The sequence below is a fragment of the Protopterus annectens genome, chromosome 8.part0 (assembly GCF_019279795.1).
Source record: "Protopterus annectens isolate FY-2018-M chromosome 8.part0, PAN1.0, whole genome shotgun sequence".
NCBI classification, from domain to species: Eukaryota; Metazoa; Chordata; order Ceratodontiformes; family Protopteridae; genus Protopterus; species Protopterus annectens.
In genome coordinates, this window is record NC_056741.1 from 140,723,546 (window position 1) to 140,739,999 (window position 16,454).

At 40.0% G+C, this 16,454-nt stretch overlaps 1 protein-coding gene across 1 annotated transcript in view; it reads left to right on the forward strand.

Moving 5' to 3' along the window:
• Positions 1-16,454, forward strand: part of LOC122808163 (alpha-1-macroglobulin-like) — a 404,161-nt gene that overhangs the window by 168,770 nt on the left and 218,937 nt on the right. The gene's annotated exons all lie outside the window — the stretch shown is intronic.

Sequence of the window (16,454 nt, forward strand, 5' to 3'; positions counted from 1 at the left end):
ATCAAGGGGCTAGCTGCTCTACAGTCAAGGTACAACTGCAGCGATTTCGCATTATCATATAGGGCATGAATCAGGCCCTCTGATGACTGCTAAGCTTTGTAAAGCTTTCCTCAAGGGTACTTTCCTTCTCAGACCTCCAGTCAGGGAGGTAGTACCCCCATGGGATTTGTCTTTGGTTCTCCAAGCCTTGACTAGCCCCTTCGAGCCGGCCACGGTTGATCTTAAATATCTCTCTTGGAAAACGGCCTTCTTAGTGGCCATTACTTCAGCTAAAAGGGTCTCTGAACTTCAGGCTCTATGTGTTAAGCCGCCATATTTATCCTTCCATCCAGATAGAGTTTACCTCAGGATCAATCCGCCCTTTCTGCCTAAGGTGTCTTCAGAAGCTAATATTAATCATTCTATTAATCTTCCCGTGTTCTTTCCCCATTACCAGAACAAAGGAGAATATAAACTGCATTCCTTGGATGTGCACAGACAATTACGTTTTTATACTCATCGAACTGCTGGTCATAGGCAATGTGACCAGTTGTTTGTCTCCTTTGCCAAAACAAGTTTAGGCAAGTCAATTTCTAAAGTTACACTATCACGGTGGATAGCTAATTGTATCCTCTTAGCGTATCAGAGTTCGGGAAGGCCTGAACCTCAGGGGGTTTGAGCTCATTCTACTAGGGCCTTCGCTGCTTTGGCGGCTTTTAAATCTAGGGTCCCCTTAAATGATATTTGTTCCGCAGCCACTTGGGCCTCATCTCATACCTTTATCAGCCATTACAAACTGGATGTTGTCTCCAGAGGTAGGGCGTCCTTTGGGTCTGCAGTGCTCCGGAATGTTCTTCCATAAAGGCCACCCAGGATTCAGGTAGCTGGGGACTCTGTCCCAAAGGTTGCTGACAAATGAAGTTCCTACTTCAGATTTAGAAGTTATGTACTCACCATAACGTTCCATCTGAGTAGGTATCTTCATTTGTCTGCAACCATCCCCCCCTCCTTCCCCCTGACCTTTAGGATCTGTCTTGGATTAGCCCCTTCCAGGGCACTTTTACATTGCTTATATCGGGCAAACTTGATCTGAGGTCATTTAGGGTTGACAGGGGATTATGGGTAAAGGGAGGAGCTAGGAGCTTGGATCTATGCTGTGGTAAAAGTTGCCGGCTCGGATCTGAGATCGGATCCATATCCCAAAGGTTGCAGACAAATGAAGATACCTACTCAGATGGAACATTATGGTGAGTACATAACTTCTAATTATCACTACTGTTATAACATTGGTCTTACATGCAACTACTGACTGGCAGAAAAGACGAGTGAAATAGTTGATTAAAATAAATTCTGGGAACTGCCGCAGACATATAGTAGCTACTAATCTAAATCATACTATAAACGGTATGTAATCTATGCAACATTCTGATTAATTAATGACCTATATGAAATATCGTGCCCATACTGATAATCATGGTCAGGTGTGCTGAGGCTATATTTAATGCACCAATCTGACTGAGAATGAAATCATCACATTAGTAACACTGCTTTTTTCCCTCCAGATTTGGCATTTCAGAGTTAGAATAACTGATCTGGATATGATAGGGTCTTCTGCATGGAGAGTATTGAGGAGCAAAATGTACTACAGAGAAATATATTATAACAATATCATTTTATTTTGTCAGATAATGTTGTTGGTTTCTTAACTGTAACAAAATAATACTCAACAAATATATTTTTGAGGAATGCTACTACAGTCATACACTATCTATTACATATAATAAAAGCAAGTTAAAGATCACAAAGTGCAATAAATAAAACTGGAATGCACTACAGAAGGAAACCTTCAGCTGACTTGAAATTAAAATTACATACAAAAATAAACATGTAATGAAACAGGACATATTGTCTCCTACATGGAAAAGTAAACGTACTGAATGAAACAAGCTGAATTCTCTAGTATAGGGAAAGGGTGTTCTTTATGCTGTGATACCTTTGTCCGAGTATGGTCAGTACATTAAAAAGCTTGCTGATGGAAGGAGTGAATGCTTAAGGCCAGCCCACCTTTGGTGGGGTGAAAGGATAATGGTCTCCCAGCTCTTCACCAGCCACTCCCAGGTTACCGTGAATAAGGTAAGTTAAAAGGTAATACACGAGGAGTACATGTGGAATAATCAGCCACACTGGGAACGTAATGTGGAATAATCAGCCACATGAGGAATAACCAAAATAATATGGAATACATCAACAACATAGGGAAGAGAGAGACATGGATAGGGATTCACAAGATAAACAAGTTGTGCAGTTTGACAGCAAAGGTGTCTTATCCACCAGTGGTCACCCTAATGGACAATGAATGATCAATGTGGTCAGTAAGGAGGTCCTAGAATGGTCAGAGGCCTGAGCTAAATAATATTCAAAAATCAAACTTAAACAATGTTTCTGCATTTTCCATAATTTATTTTGTGTCATTTTTTTTCTCCCCGCCACTTGCCAACAAATAAGCCTCTCCAGCTGGATTTGAAGCCATTCATTCCCTAACACTGAAGGGAACCCCTGTGTGACCGATCCTCCAGATCTAGTGGGACTGTCACACAGACAAATAGTGGGGAACTGTGCTATTATAAGCATCCTAGCAATGAGAAGATTTTTGTATACCCAACCCCACCCTTGAGTGGGGAGAAAAGCTAACCATTGTGAGTCTCAATATCTTCAATTATGTTGTAAGTTGCATGCCAGCTCCTAGGTCACTTCATTACTGCTGGCCTCTCCTTTGAGGGTACGAGGTACATGATGTGACTCACTTTGCCTCTGCTAATTGAATTTGGGTCACATAGGCTGTTGTTGTGGCTTTATCCCTCTATGGCATTAAGGCAGGTTATATTTTCCATGGCTTTATCTTGCTAGCTGATTACTTGTTTCTGCTTGGCATGACTAGTTCGCAGATCAGCTCCAAGACACAGAAAAGGCCTATTTTATTAACTTTATTTGCCAAGCATATGCAAATATGCATTTGTCATTCCCATCAGTTGCCAATCAGCTGCCACTAGTTTGCCAGGTCTACTGGACCCACTTTAGCCTGCTCCTGGGCTCAACCCAATCCATGTCCAAAACTGGTGAGATGATTGAAGATGCTGGTGCAGTGTCATACTGCTGCTGTAGAGAGTACCTTATTCCCCTACTGCTGCCAGGGAGAGTACCTTATCCCCTTACTGCTGCTGAGGAGAGTACCTTATCCCCCTACTGCTGCTGCGGAGAGTACCTTATTCCCATACTGCTGCTGAGGAAAGTACCTTATCCCCCGACTGCAGCTGCTAGTACCTTATCCCCCTACTGCTGCCAGGGAGAGTACCTTATCCCCTTACTGCTGCTGAGGAGAGTACCTTATCCCCCTACTGCTGCTGGGGAGAATACCTTATCCCCCTAATGCTGACAGGGAGAGTACCTTATCCCTTTACTGCTGCTGAGGAGATTACCTTATCCCCTTACTGCTGCTGAGGAGAGTACCTTATCCCCCTACTGCTGCTGACTACCTTATCCCCCTACTGCTGCCAGGGAGAGTACCTTATCCCCCTACTGCTGCCAGGGAGAGTACCTTATCCTCCTACAGCTGCCCTGCTGAGGAGAGTACCTTATCCCATTACAGCTGCTGAGTAGAGTACCTTATCCCTTTACTGCTGCTGGGGATAGTACCTTATCCGCCTACTGCTGCCGGGGAAAGTACCTTATCCCCCTACTGCTGCCAGGGAGAGTACCTTATCCCCCCACAGCTGCTGAGGAGACTACCTTATCCCCCTACTGCTGCTGGGGAGAGTACCTTATCCCCCCTACTGATGCTGGGGAGAGTACCTTATCCCCCTACTTTCCTGGGGAGAGTATCTTATACCTCTACTACTGCTGGGGAGAGTACCTTATCCCCCTATTGCTTCCAGGGGGAGTACCTTATCCCTCTTCTGCTGTTGGGGGAGAGTACCTTATCCCACTAATGCTGCTGAGGAGAGTACCTTATCTCCCTACTGCTGCTGGGGAGAGTATCTTATCCCCCTACTGCTGCTGAGGAGAGTACCTTATCCCCTTACTGCTGCAGGGGAGTGTACCTTATCCCTCTACTGGTGCTAGTAAAAGTAGTTTAATCCTTACTGGTGCCGGGGAGAGTATCTTATCCCCCTACTGCTGCTGAGGAGAGTACCTTATTCACCTACTGCTGCTGAGGAGAGTACCTTATCCCCCTACTGCTGCTGAGGAGAGTACCTTATCCCCTACTGCTGCTGAGGAGAGTATCTTATCACCCTACTGCTGTTGAGGAGAGTACCTCATCCACCTACTGTTGCTGGGGAGAGTACCTTATCCCCCTACTGCTGCCAGGGAGAGTACCTTATCCCCTACTGCTGCTGAGGAGAGTACCTTATCCCCTACTGCTGCTGTGGAGAATACCATAGACAAAGCATTTCTCAGTAAGGATCAGTCTTCCAATTTGTATTTTAATAAAGATATTTAAATATTTCTCTTCATCATAGTTCACAATATCTTGTTGCATTACATAGAAATGGTCAGTTTAATTTGCACTGCTTCTCCCATCCTCTGCTTCCACTGAGCTCACTGAGTCACATGGCATACCTCTCATATTCATGCTCAATCATTACTGACCAATCCAAAAGTAATGAAGGAAGAGGCAAAGGCCTGACATCAGGGGGAGTTTTTAAAGATCACTCTAGTTCACTGAAAAAGTTAAAAGCACACAGGTTTTGCATCAGCATGCATTTTCTGAACAATAAGAAGTATGAAACTCTGTCTGCCATTCCTGACTGACTGTAAACCTTTTTGATTTACCAGAAGTTTTTCTTTAACCCTTTTTCTTTCCCATAATCCGTTTCAAGTCTGCTTTATATGAGTCAGTGAGTCATGCTAGACATAAGGAAGTAATGGTGTATTCCCATCACATTGACATACAATGGGATTAATGTCAGCTACTGTCATCTTATACACTTTCCGTAACACGGCTGCTTCTGTTTTTTTTTTCTGGGATGCTCCACATTTATGTGTGTCGCAGAGCTGGTTTTATATCATACTAAGGAGTCATATAGCTGAAGCCAAAAAGTAACTAAATTGTAGGCCTTTTTTCAAAGCATCCTTTTGTAGTCCAAGATGAATTGCCAGACCTCTCCCCCTCACTATTCCTGATGTGTCAAAATTGTCACTGCACTGAGAGATGCCTACAGTATCATGTGTGTGTGACAACTGCTACTGGAAAAGAAAGAATTTCAAAGAAATTCCATTCCCCAGGTTCCTCAATGCAGGCACTTTCAAGAGTTTTTCCCTGAATGATGTAGAAAATGCTTTTTTTTTTTTTTTTTTTTTTTAACTAATGTTGCAAGACCAACACTAACTCCAAAAACAAACTACTCTGGTAAACAGGTTATACAACAAAAGGAAAAAAAAAACATGGCTAAAATCAGGAAGTATAACTCCCATAAAGATAAGAACTCTCTCATCAAAATAAATAAGCAGTTAAGAGGGCAAATAAGTCCAATAAATCCAATTTTGAGGTCTAGATAGCTTTTCAGGCAAAAGATAAGCCATAAAGTCTTCTTCATCTATGTCAGGAACCTCAGAGGCAGCACACAGTAGGGTGCAGCACAGATGGTTAATGGTGCTACTTTTACCGATGATATAGTAAATCTGTGGGCTGACAAATTCAGTATCAGCTTTACCCCCACTCAACCCCAGAAACCTCCTACGAAATACCAAGAACACAGCCTCTGTGGGCCCTGATATTATCCTCGGATACCTCCTGAATAGTCTAAAACATGACCCGTCAGGGACACTAAAGTTACTATTTAACTGCAATCTTGAAACAGGCTTCATGCCACAAGAATGAAGAACTGCAGCAGTCATTCCTCTTCATAAGGGCGGACTCTCAACAGATCCCAAAAACTACAGACCCATTAGTCTGACACGTCATATATGCAAAGCCATGGAAATGATTAACAAAGACATAGGACACCTTCAGACACTGGATTCGCACATGTTTGGCTTTGTCAAAGGAAGAGCTTGCCTACTGTAACTTGTGGACTACTTTGAGAAGCTCACCAAGGCAATGGATGAGGCTAAAACAGTGCATACTATCTACCTTGACTTGGTTAAGGCATTTGATACAATGTACCACTCTGGCATTGTTAACAAACTTACAGAATTAAGCATAATCCCATATATAACATACAGGATAGCCATGTTTCTCACAGATACGACCCAGGAAGTTAGGCTTGATGAGAACAGTCACCGGTAGAGTACCTCAAGACTCTGTGCTGGAATCACTTATCTTTGACATCTACTTCACAGAAGTCAAGGCTAATGTCAAAGGCCTCTGGTTGACCAAGTTTGCAGATGACTGTAAACTGGGAACAGTCATAGAATCCCTCAAGACAATAACATCTTAGCAAGAGAATCTAACACAGACAAATGACTGGTGCCAAAGCCATGGCTTAAAATTCAGTGTAAAGAAATACATTACAGTACCTTTTGCAAAATCTGCCACCTGAGGAAACTACATCATTAATAAAACACCCCTAAGATTTGACCCACTAGTCTGGTATCTGGGAACACATGTAGACAGTAACCTGGCCTCTGACCAATTTGTATCCATGGCAGTAAGGAAATCCTATGTTGCTCAACTTATAAGTAAGCGCATGGCATCTAGGTCCAGGGAAATTATTGTACCACTATTCCCAGCCCTCATCATACCCATCATTGAGTATAAAGCCCCCTTTGGTATGTAGCTGACCAAACACATGCAGAAAGTTGTTCATCGTCAAGGGTTCCTTACAAAAAGAACACAGGGCATAAGCACAATGTTCTATGTAGATCACCTCAAAGCCCTATTGCTGTACTTGGTCTCCTACAGACTACTGAGAGGTGATCTATGTCTGGCATACAAGGTATCCCTGGGCCCTGCTCTGATGAACTTTTTGCACATCCGCAAAACAAACAGCATCAGAACTACTAGATATGAAGACCTAAATTTTGCTTGCAACATAAATGGGACATGTTGGAAAGACAAATATGTATCTGAGCGAATTCCTTTTCTCTGAATCAGGCTCCTCATCCATGTGAAACAAAATCCCTCCCTATCCCTATTTAATTTTAACTTGGACCATTGGATCAGAAATCAAAAATTCACCCCTGGTCTGGCACTCATGTCTCTGATGGACAGAAGCAATCAGTAAATCATGTTGTAACCAACAATCATTCCTATATAAATGTCTAAAACATATAACCTGTGGGACAAATTTGGGCTGCACGGTTAGAATTATAAAGGCCTATGAGCCTATGAACTAAGTTTAGACTATAACAAAATATGACCAACTATTCCATAACTTTGGATAACTATTTTTCTGAGGCAGATTTCTTGTAGCATTACATTTTCTATCTTTGCCTGTTTTTCTGCTTATCTAGTGATTTCTTAAATTACAGCAAAGTCACTCTTCTACAAACCTGACTCATTTATTTATCTATATATATATATATATATATATATATATATATATATATATATAGATCTCTCTCTATCCCCTATATATATATATATCTATATATCTGCATAGACGCAGACATACACTTTTAATATATAATTAAAGGACTTCTGATTTCTCTTTCCTAATGTTTTTCTGCTAAAGTAATTTCAGCTGTATATTATGGCTGCCATCAATGGTCACATTTCCTTTGTAGGCTAGAAAATGGTTATACACTCCAGCTGTATAAGAAGTGACTCAGTCAGTTGGAGATGTCTCTACCCATGGATCTGTGCAACAGACCTCTGGAAGGATGTCACAATAAAGCATAAAAGACCATCTTATAAACAGTAGCAGTGAACCTAGTGACAGGGTTGCCACCTGTCTCTCTTCTTGCAGAGCAGTCCAGATTTGGCCAGTTCTGTCCTTTGGGGGGGGGGGCAGAAAATGGTAAATGTGTCAACACTTTACAAGAAAAAGACTTTCTGACTTTTTTCTAAAAGTCATGGGAATCTTTGATACTGTATTTAAAACATCTTAATGTACACAAAGTATAATCAACCTATATTTAAACCTTAGCATTTCAGTACTGTGGTTCATAGGTTTAGAAGTTGGTACTAGGCTATCGACCCTAGGGCCTATACAAGCCTAGCCATAACAATTTCCTGGCTATTTCTTCCCATACTATTTACTTCCCTGGACCCCTGTCTAGCAGGGTGACTGACGTGATCCTTGGGGTGAATTTCCTTTCTCCCATTAAGTCGTCAAGGTTCCTTTTGAGGAGGGCCAAAGATGAGCTCTGCTTGACATGTATGGGCAGTCTATTCCAGAGTCTGGGGAGTCTCTGGGTCAGAAACCTATCCCTCCAGCATGTTTTGTTTATTGTGATGACAAGGTTTGACAAGGTTTAGATCCCTGGAGTGCGTGGCTCTGAGGGATTGGGATTTCTTTAAGTGTAGCATGTCCAACAGCTCTGGGTTTGACATGGCCTTGTATGTTAAGCAGAGATCGCCTGTGAGTAGACGATATGTGACAGAATATAGCTGGAGCTTTTTAAGGTGGTCAGCGTAGGGCATCTGCTTTAGGCCTGTGATTCTTTTAGTGAAGTATTTCTGCGGCCATTCCAGTTGTTGCAGATGTCTTGAGAGGTATATACCAAATGGGGCGTTGTATTCTATAATGGATCTAATGAGGGATGAGTACAGTGAGACAATGACCTCCTTTTTCTGGATGAAATGAGGTGTGCCACATAGAAGGATTTCCTGACTGTTGTGGCAATGTGGTTATCGAAGGTGAGACCACTGTCCACCTGTGTCCCTAAGTCACTTATCACACTTTTGGTGTTTAGGGTACTGCCACCTATGTGGTAATTCATTGGTACATGTTTTTTCCCAAAGGGAATAACTATACATTTCTTGGCATTGAGCTTGAGCCCTTGGCTCTGTCACCAAGCATCTGTTTCTGTAAGGCCAGTTTGTGGAGTATCAACATAATTTGGGGATTCAATAATGGCTCCCAGTTTGCAGTCATCTGCGAACTTTGTTAGCCAGAGTCCCTTAGTGTTGGCCTGTACTTCAGAGAAGTAGATGCCAAACAAGAGCGGTCCCAGGACTGAACCCTGAGGTACTCCACTTGTCACTTGTCTGGATCTGGATTTGGAGTCGGCTACTTTTACAGTGTATAGGTGCTGCTTATGTAAATTTGTCACAAGAAGTGACAACTGCATTTGAACCCCTGACTTATCTAATTGATTTGTTTTGCTATGAAAGGCATGGCAGCATTGGAAGCAGATGTGAATCAGTGTAAGTTCTCCTCCTGTCTGCATCACAGACAGTAGAAAACAGCTTCATAGCTCTTTGTCTGTTTTTAAGCAGCTGCTGAGCTCCTGACATCAGCAGAACTAATTGTCTGTATAAGATTGTCAGCAGTACCTCGCAGGGTAAACTACAGATTTTTCTTTGTCTGTGGTATGGCATGCTGTTGAAGGCAAATTCCTCTGCAAAGTATTTGAGAAGTTAAGCTTTAAAAAAGTGTGTGGGCTTTCACTTTCTTTGATTCCAAGGCAAGGAAATAAAAGTTTTATAAACTGCAAGCAGGTTTCTGATACCTACACAATACTAGATCACTGGAACCATACTGTACTGATAAATGCAATCTAAAGGCTGAGTTAAACTGTAGGCAAAGGTGGAGTTTTCCTTTAAGAGATTACCTGTTGATATTACCACCTTTTGCATAACAGTATATGTGTTGGTAAATTAAGTCAGTCATGATCCTATTTTAATTATATTAAGTAAGGCTTACACATAAACATTCATTTTTACTGTGTTTAGACTCGCTCTTTGGTGCAAAAGGATGGAGCCCTGACTGCAACCCTGGTGACTGGGATTTGATTAGTACTCATAACACTGGAAAATCCAGGCAAGAAAGAAGGGGAGTGAAGTGAAGGAGTGTGACTTGCTTGCTACCTAAGGGAGAGGGGAGGGGGAAGAGTTATGGGTGTTTTGGAAGCATACTGAGTGATGTAATTACACTGGTGGAGTCCAGGGGAACCCCCTCCTCCCATACTTTAAGGTTGGAGAGCTAGGCTGGTTGCCAGTAATGTCTTTTGTGGAAATGAGGGACATCCATTGCAAATAGCCCATTACCTGCTTTCTTCCCCTAGCTGGGTTTCTGAGAGACATAATGCCTCATAAAGGATAACCCTTTAAATACCTCTGATGACTGCCATAACACATCACAGCCATGCGTCTGTAGGTGCTTCTGTAGTTACATCTTACTGATGATTCTAGGTGTTAAATATTGCTTCATATTTGCATTAATAATTTAAAAGCCATGCTACATACAGAGTATTAAATATTTCATCTTAAAGCTTACACAATGGCAAACACAACTGCAGGTAAAGAGATGTTAATTGCTGTTCATATAATATTTATTTATATTGATAAATGTCATGTTTTTCTAAGTATCCTGACAACCAAGTAGCACAGACAGAACTGCTTAGCCTTGTATAAAATCTCTCTGCTGGATAAACATAATGCTACTATTAGTGTGTATGTAACTTGAGTGGTTGCTGAGATATTGTAAGTTATTTGCAAAATATTACAAATGTAATAGTCACTGTGTTTACTGTGACTTATAAAATTCAGTGTAAAACCTATAACCTAAAGGATACTGTCACTATGAAAATAGTTTGTGCTGAAGAGTTTGCCATTTACACTTCTTTAGTAACCCCTATGGTTTCAAAGATATGAATATTTGTTTGAAATATGAGGGCATAAATTTGATTCTATCAAAAAAGTAGGCACCACCCATTGAAATTTATGATGCAAACTTCCAAAGCTTCATTGGAAGGAATGCGGTAATAATGGCCCCTCTTTCCCAATTCTTAGCCTCTGTGATGAGGGAAGGAGTAGCTCAGTTGGTCGAGAGGGGGCTGATGATAAGCAAGCAGCAGAAGCAAAATCCAAAAGAAACTGCTTTCACTCACTTGTTCACTTTGAAATAATACATTTTTTAAATTACATGTTTTTTATGAAAGCAAGGAGTAGTAGGTACCAAATGTCACAAGAAAGCAAACAGGAGCTTTCCTCACCATGAAACAAATGTTTCAAATTTCGCAGCTCAGTTCCTATTTTGATGGAATAGAGATGCATGGAAGGTGTTGTGAGAAGAAACTGCTATTTCTTTCTGAGATGGCATATTCTTTGTTCACTTCTACAGCAATCCCCTGGAAGTAAGCATGGATTATTTAGTCATGTAATTCTACTTATTTCCATTTGTTGACTGGGATAGGCCAACTGAGCTATAGGCCTCTTTTCAGAGGCATCCCAAGGTGAAACACTCCACAGATAATATATTTACAGCACATAATTGTTGTAGAATATGTAAAATATGGTCCCTATCAGCATCTCGAATGCTGACAATATCGAATTTGATATTGTCGCATCGAGAATGCCAAAAGGGCAGAACGTCAAACGGGTAAATGGAAATCTCCGTAAGGGGAGATTTCCGTTTACCTTAATGTAGTGTAGTCTCGGAGTTGGTATATTTAAGTAGCAGGGGGTGCGGCCTGCACCCTTTAGTTTGTTTTTTTGTCATTTATTTATTTTTTTTCTTGGCATTCGAAAATCAGATAGTTCCATCATGTCATTTCGACATTTAGTGATTCGAACTATTCAGTTTTCAAAATGCTGATATAGACACGTAAAAATATACTGAGCTGTTTTCCTGTATGTTTCTATCTGAATGAATTACAAAACCAAATATGTAGATACTTTAAGGGGCACCAAGCAGTATGGTCCTATGAAACATATCCCAAAAAATGCTCGGTATCATAAATGTCAGCCATTGTCAGTAGCACAATAGGTAGCACACAGGCCTTTGGTGCAGAAGGCTGTGTGTGCTATTCCTACACCAGGTAAATCGATTGCTGGCATTGCAGTGCAGAGATGTGGGGATGCTCAAGTCTTGGGTGTGCTGTCCTTTGAATTAGATGTTAAACTGAGGCCCCATCTGCTTGAGTAGGTGGTAGGTCAGGTGGATGTTAATGATCCCAAGGAACCTATCGAAAAGAGTAGGGGTCCTATATTTACATGTCATCTTATATATATATATATATATATATATATATATATATATATATATATATATATATATATATAACATATTTACAATATTTACATATTTATCTGTACATATTTACAGAGCTGAGTAATTTTATACACAGTCCTATTTATACATACGAATTTGTCATTCTTGTCATACTTATACATTCTTATTTAAATCAGTCCTTCACTCTTTTTTCCATAGCCAATATCTAATCTTTCTCAGTATTGCTGACAATATCCTTTTTCCATTAAACATGATTTCATTTATTCTCTAATTCCATATTACCAATATTACATAAAACAATTTCTTACCTACCCTTATTTTTGATTCTTTAATTATATTATTATAATGTCTGTATTCAATCCTTTTCATATTTATATGATTGTTATCTTTGAAATATTCAAAGAAATTTTCGTCACACGATTTATCCTTCAATTTCTTTACTCTTTTACATTTCAAAAAAAAAAAAAAGTCCAGTGCTTTCTTGTTTACCACAGTGAAACATAGTATTTCACTTTTCTTTTTATATGGTACATTACCTTTTACCGGTATTTTTTATATGTAATCTCAATATGAGAAATCTTGACATTCTGCTTTTTGCTCCACCATTCATTTATTTCTTTAATTGCTTTAATCCTTTCCTGTGATAGATTTTCCCATGGATTAATACAATAATATTGTCTCATTTTATTACTGTACCATGATTTTTTGATTTTCTATTTCATCAAAGTTTATTTTCTACATTTTATCTTTTATTGATAATTCTCTAATTCTCCATCAAAACCTTTTTATTCTTTTCTTTCTTATTTTTCCCTAAATTCTTCATATTTATGTTTAAAAACTTTTGAAACTAATTTCTCATTTTTATCATTTATAATTTATCCATTTTAATACTTTGTACAAATTCAAAGATGATGCATAAAACTCTGGATTTAGCAATACTAATCCCCTTTCCTTTCTGCTCATATGTAATACTTATATTTAATCTAAAATCCAAATAAATGAAAAAAAAAAATCACTTCTAACAATTGTTTTTCATACTTCATTGGAATCATAAACACACATGACAGATAAGCAGTTTTATCCATCTATACAGAATTTATCAAACTCACTTTTTCCTTATAAATCCATCTATATGTTTTCCATAATCTGCCACATAACGCATGCACTCAAGTCACTCCACAACAAGTGCAAATATGACTCTGTCATTGTCCATGTTGGAGTGAATGACTTCAGATGTACCTCCCTGGACTACATGAAAAGAGACATGGAAGAGCTCTCAGATCATGTGGCCCAGGCAGGTATGACCCTAGCCCTGAGTAGCATCCTGCCTTCACCCAGAATGATACCACAATATAAGGACAAAATGATTGACTTCAACAATTGGCTAAGCTTCTGGTGTCATTCAAAGGGGATCCAGTATCTGTCTGCCTGGGACGACATGATTGACAGACCACGATGCTTTGCCAGAGATGGTCTGCACCTGTTGCCCCTGGGATTCAGGTTACTGGCTAAGGCTCTTGCCACCCCTATAGTGCCTTTTTTAGGCAAGGTTCAAAGGACAAAGCCACCACCGTCACAGGTACAAGCATGCAAAATCTGAAGGTAATGCTACTCAATGCTAGAAGTCTAAACCTCAAAATGCACTCTCTCGAGGCACTCCTAAAAATGGAGAACATCGATATTTGTGCAGTAACTGAGACCTGGTTCAAGGCTCCAGAGAGCACCCCGGCAATACCAGGCTACAACTCTTACCACACTTTTCAGCCACCGAAGCAGGACCAAAACACTAAAGGTGGAGGAGTGTCAATATTCACCAAGGATATTCACACCACCAGGCTAGTTGCCCAACACAATGCGTCTGAAATTCTCCAGGTGCAACTAACACTAGGTAAGACTGCAATCCAAATTGTAGCTTGCTACATATCCCCCACCATACCCCAAGATTCTCACTACACCTTTCTAAACATACTGGAAAATATTAAGATGGAACCAAACACCCTAATACTGGGTGATTTTAACTACCCTGCCATTAACGGTTCTTGGAATTCATAAATTCCAACGCCCTGGATCAACTAATCCATAGTCCCACCAGGGGCTCCAATATCCTAGACCTGGTCATTACCAACATGGGAAATCAATGCTCCACACCTATGGTCACCCCCTTGTTAGTCACGTCTGACCATAAGTTAATCACCCTTAACATCCACATCCCACCCCCACCCCCCAGTAAGGAAACCTCCATAAAAAACTTCTCCAAAGCCAACTTCATGCTACTCAAGTCAGAAGTGACAAACTTCATAACACCCATGCAGATGGGATCTGAAAGTTCAACTGCTGAATCCCACACTAAGGCACTGTACAAGCACATCCACTCATGCATAAATTATGCCATCCCAAATAGAACCAAGATTCTCTCATCCAAAAAAAAAGAAGCCAATCTGGTGGCTCCCTGCCATAAACAAACTTTACAACAAAAGGAAGAAACTGTTGCAGAAAAGAGGAAAATCCCAGGATGCAAAAAACTTCCTTATCAGCCTCAGTAAGAAACTGAGATCCCTCATAAAATCCTCCAAAGCTAGTTACGAAAATAAAATTGCCAAAGATTCCAAAGGCAACAACAAGGCATTCTATAACTATGTCAAGAATCTAAATGGCAATGCTCAGATCTGCTCTGAGCTAAAACAGAATGGCATTAAATATACTGATCCCAAGGATATTGCCAATATCCTGGCAGATCGATTCAGTGCCATCTTCACCCCCCTCTCACCCCCTAAATGGCCCATCTCAATACCGGAAGATTGCCAAATTCTGGTAATAACGGCCACATAGGTAAAAAATGCACTTTCCAAAGCTAAGAATACAGCATCCATGGGACCAGATGACATCCCGGGCTGTATACTACATGAACTACAATATAAACTGGCACCTCACCTAAGTGTCATGTTTAATCATAGCCGCACCTCAGGTTTCGTGCCCATTGAGTGGCGCACAGCTAGAGTTATCCCACTCCACAAGGGGGGATACACCTTGGATCCCAGAAACTACCATCCCATCAGTCTGACAAACCTTATCTGCAAGGCCATGGAGCGTATTATCATGGAACTTATAAACAAAGACATTGGCAACCTTCAAACACTGGACCCCACCCAGTGTGGGGTCGTGAAGGGCCGATCTTGTCTCCTGAACTTGATTGACTTCTTCGAATCAGTCTCCAGAGCCATGGACAAGGGTAAGGTGGTCCACACAGCCTATCTAGACCTTGCCAAGGCCTTTGACACCATCCCCCACTCTGGAATCATAGATAAACTTACTAAGCTGGGCATTAATCCCTATGTCACACAATGGGTTGCTAACTGGCTTACTGGTAGAACCCACACTGTAAAAGTAGCCGACTCCAAATCCAGCTCCAGACAAGTGACAAGTGGAGTACCTCAGGGTTCAGTCCTGGGACTGCTCTTGTTAGGCATCTACTTCTCTGTAGTACAGGCCAACACTAAGGGACTTTGGATAACAAATTTTGCAGATGACTGCAAACTGGGAGCCATTTTTTTTTTTCAAAACAGGTTTATTGTTTTAACATACAAGAGAAATATCATAACAATTTTATACAAGTAATTAAAAATAGATATGATTATAACATTCAACAAAACAACTAAAGTATTTACAAAGACACCCACTACAATCAGATCAATTAATTAAACTAAAATATCATGCTATTGAAATTAGGATTTTTTTAACAAATTTTGTAAATTATCCCATACAATATAATAAGATGTTTTTCTAGTTGTTCTTGACCTAATTGTGTTTATTTCCATATGGCACACTATATTCATAACATTTTTAAATTCATTGAACGAAGGAGGTGTATCTGAAATCCAATTTCTGGTTATTATTTTCCTAGCCACTGCTAGAATAGACCATAACAAGGGAAGCTTAACCTTTTTAACACTTTGAGGTACAGGTGTGTTGAATAATATAAGAGATTTAGAAATAATGAAATTATCTGTAAAAAGAGCCTGCAAAAATTCATTAACTTGACTTCCAGTATTCTTTCAATTTTATACAGTCATAAAACATATGAGCCCAGTCAGCATTAATTTCTACATTACATCTCTTACATAGATTATCTTTATTATTTATTTTATTCATCATCAAAGGTGTATAAAAGATCTATGTAAAAATTTCCATGTATAAAGTCTCCAGACAATGGAAGACGTAGTTCTATAGGCAGATTCCAATATATATTGTTTATCTTGTTGATTTGGTGGGTCCCCATTAATAGAAGTGAAATAATTCCAGTATGTATCTACACTGTAAAAGTTTCTTGTCTGATAATTTTATGTATGTATGAAAGTT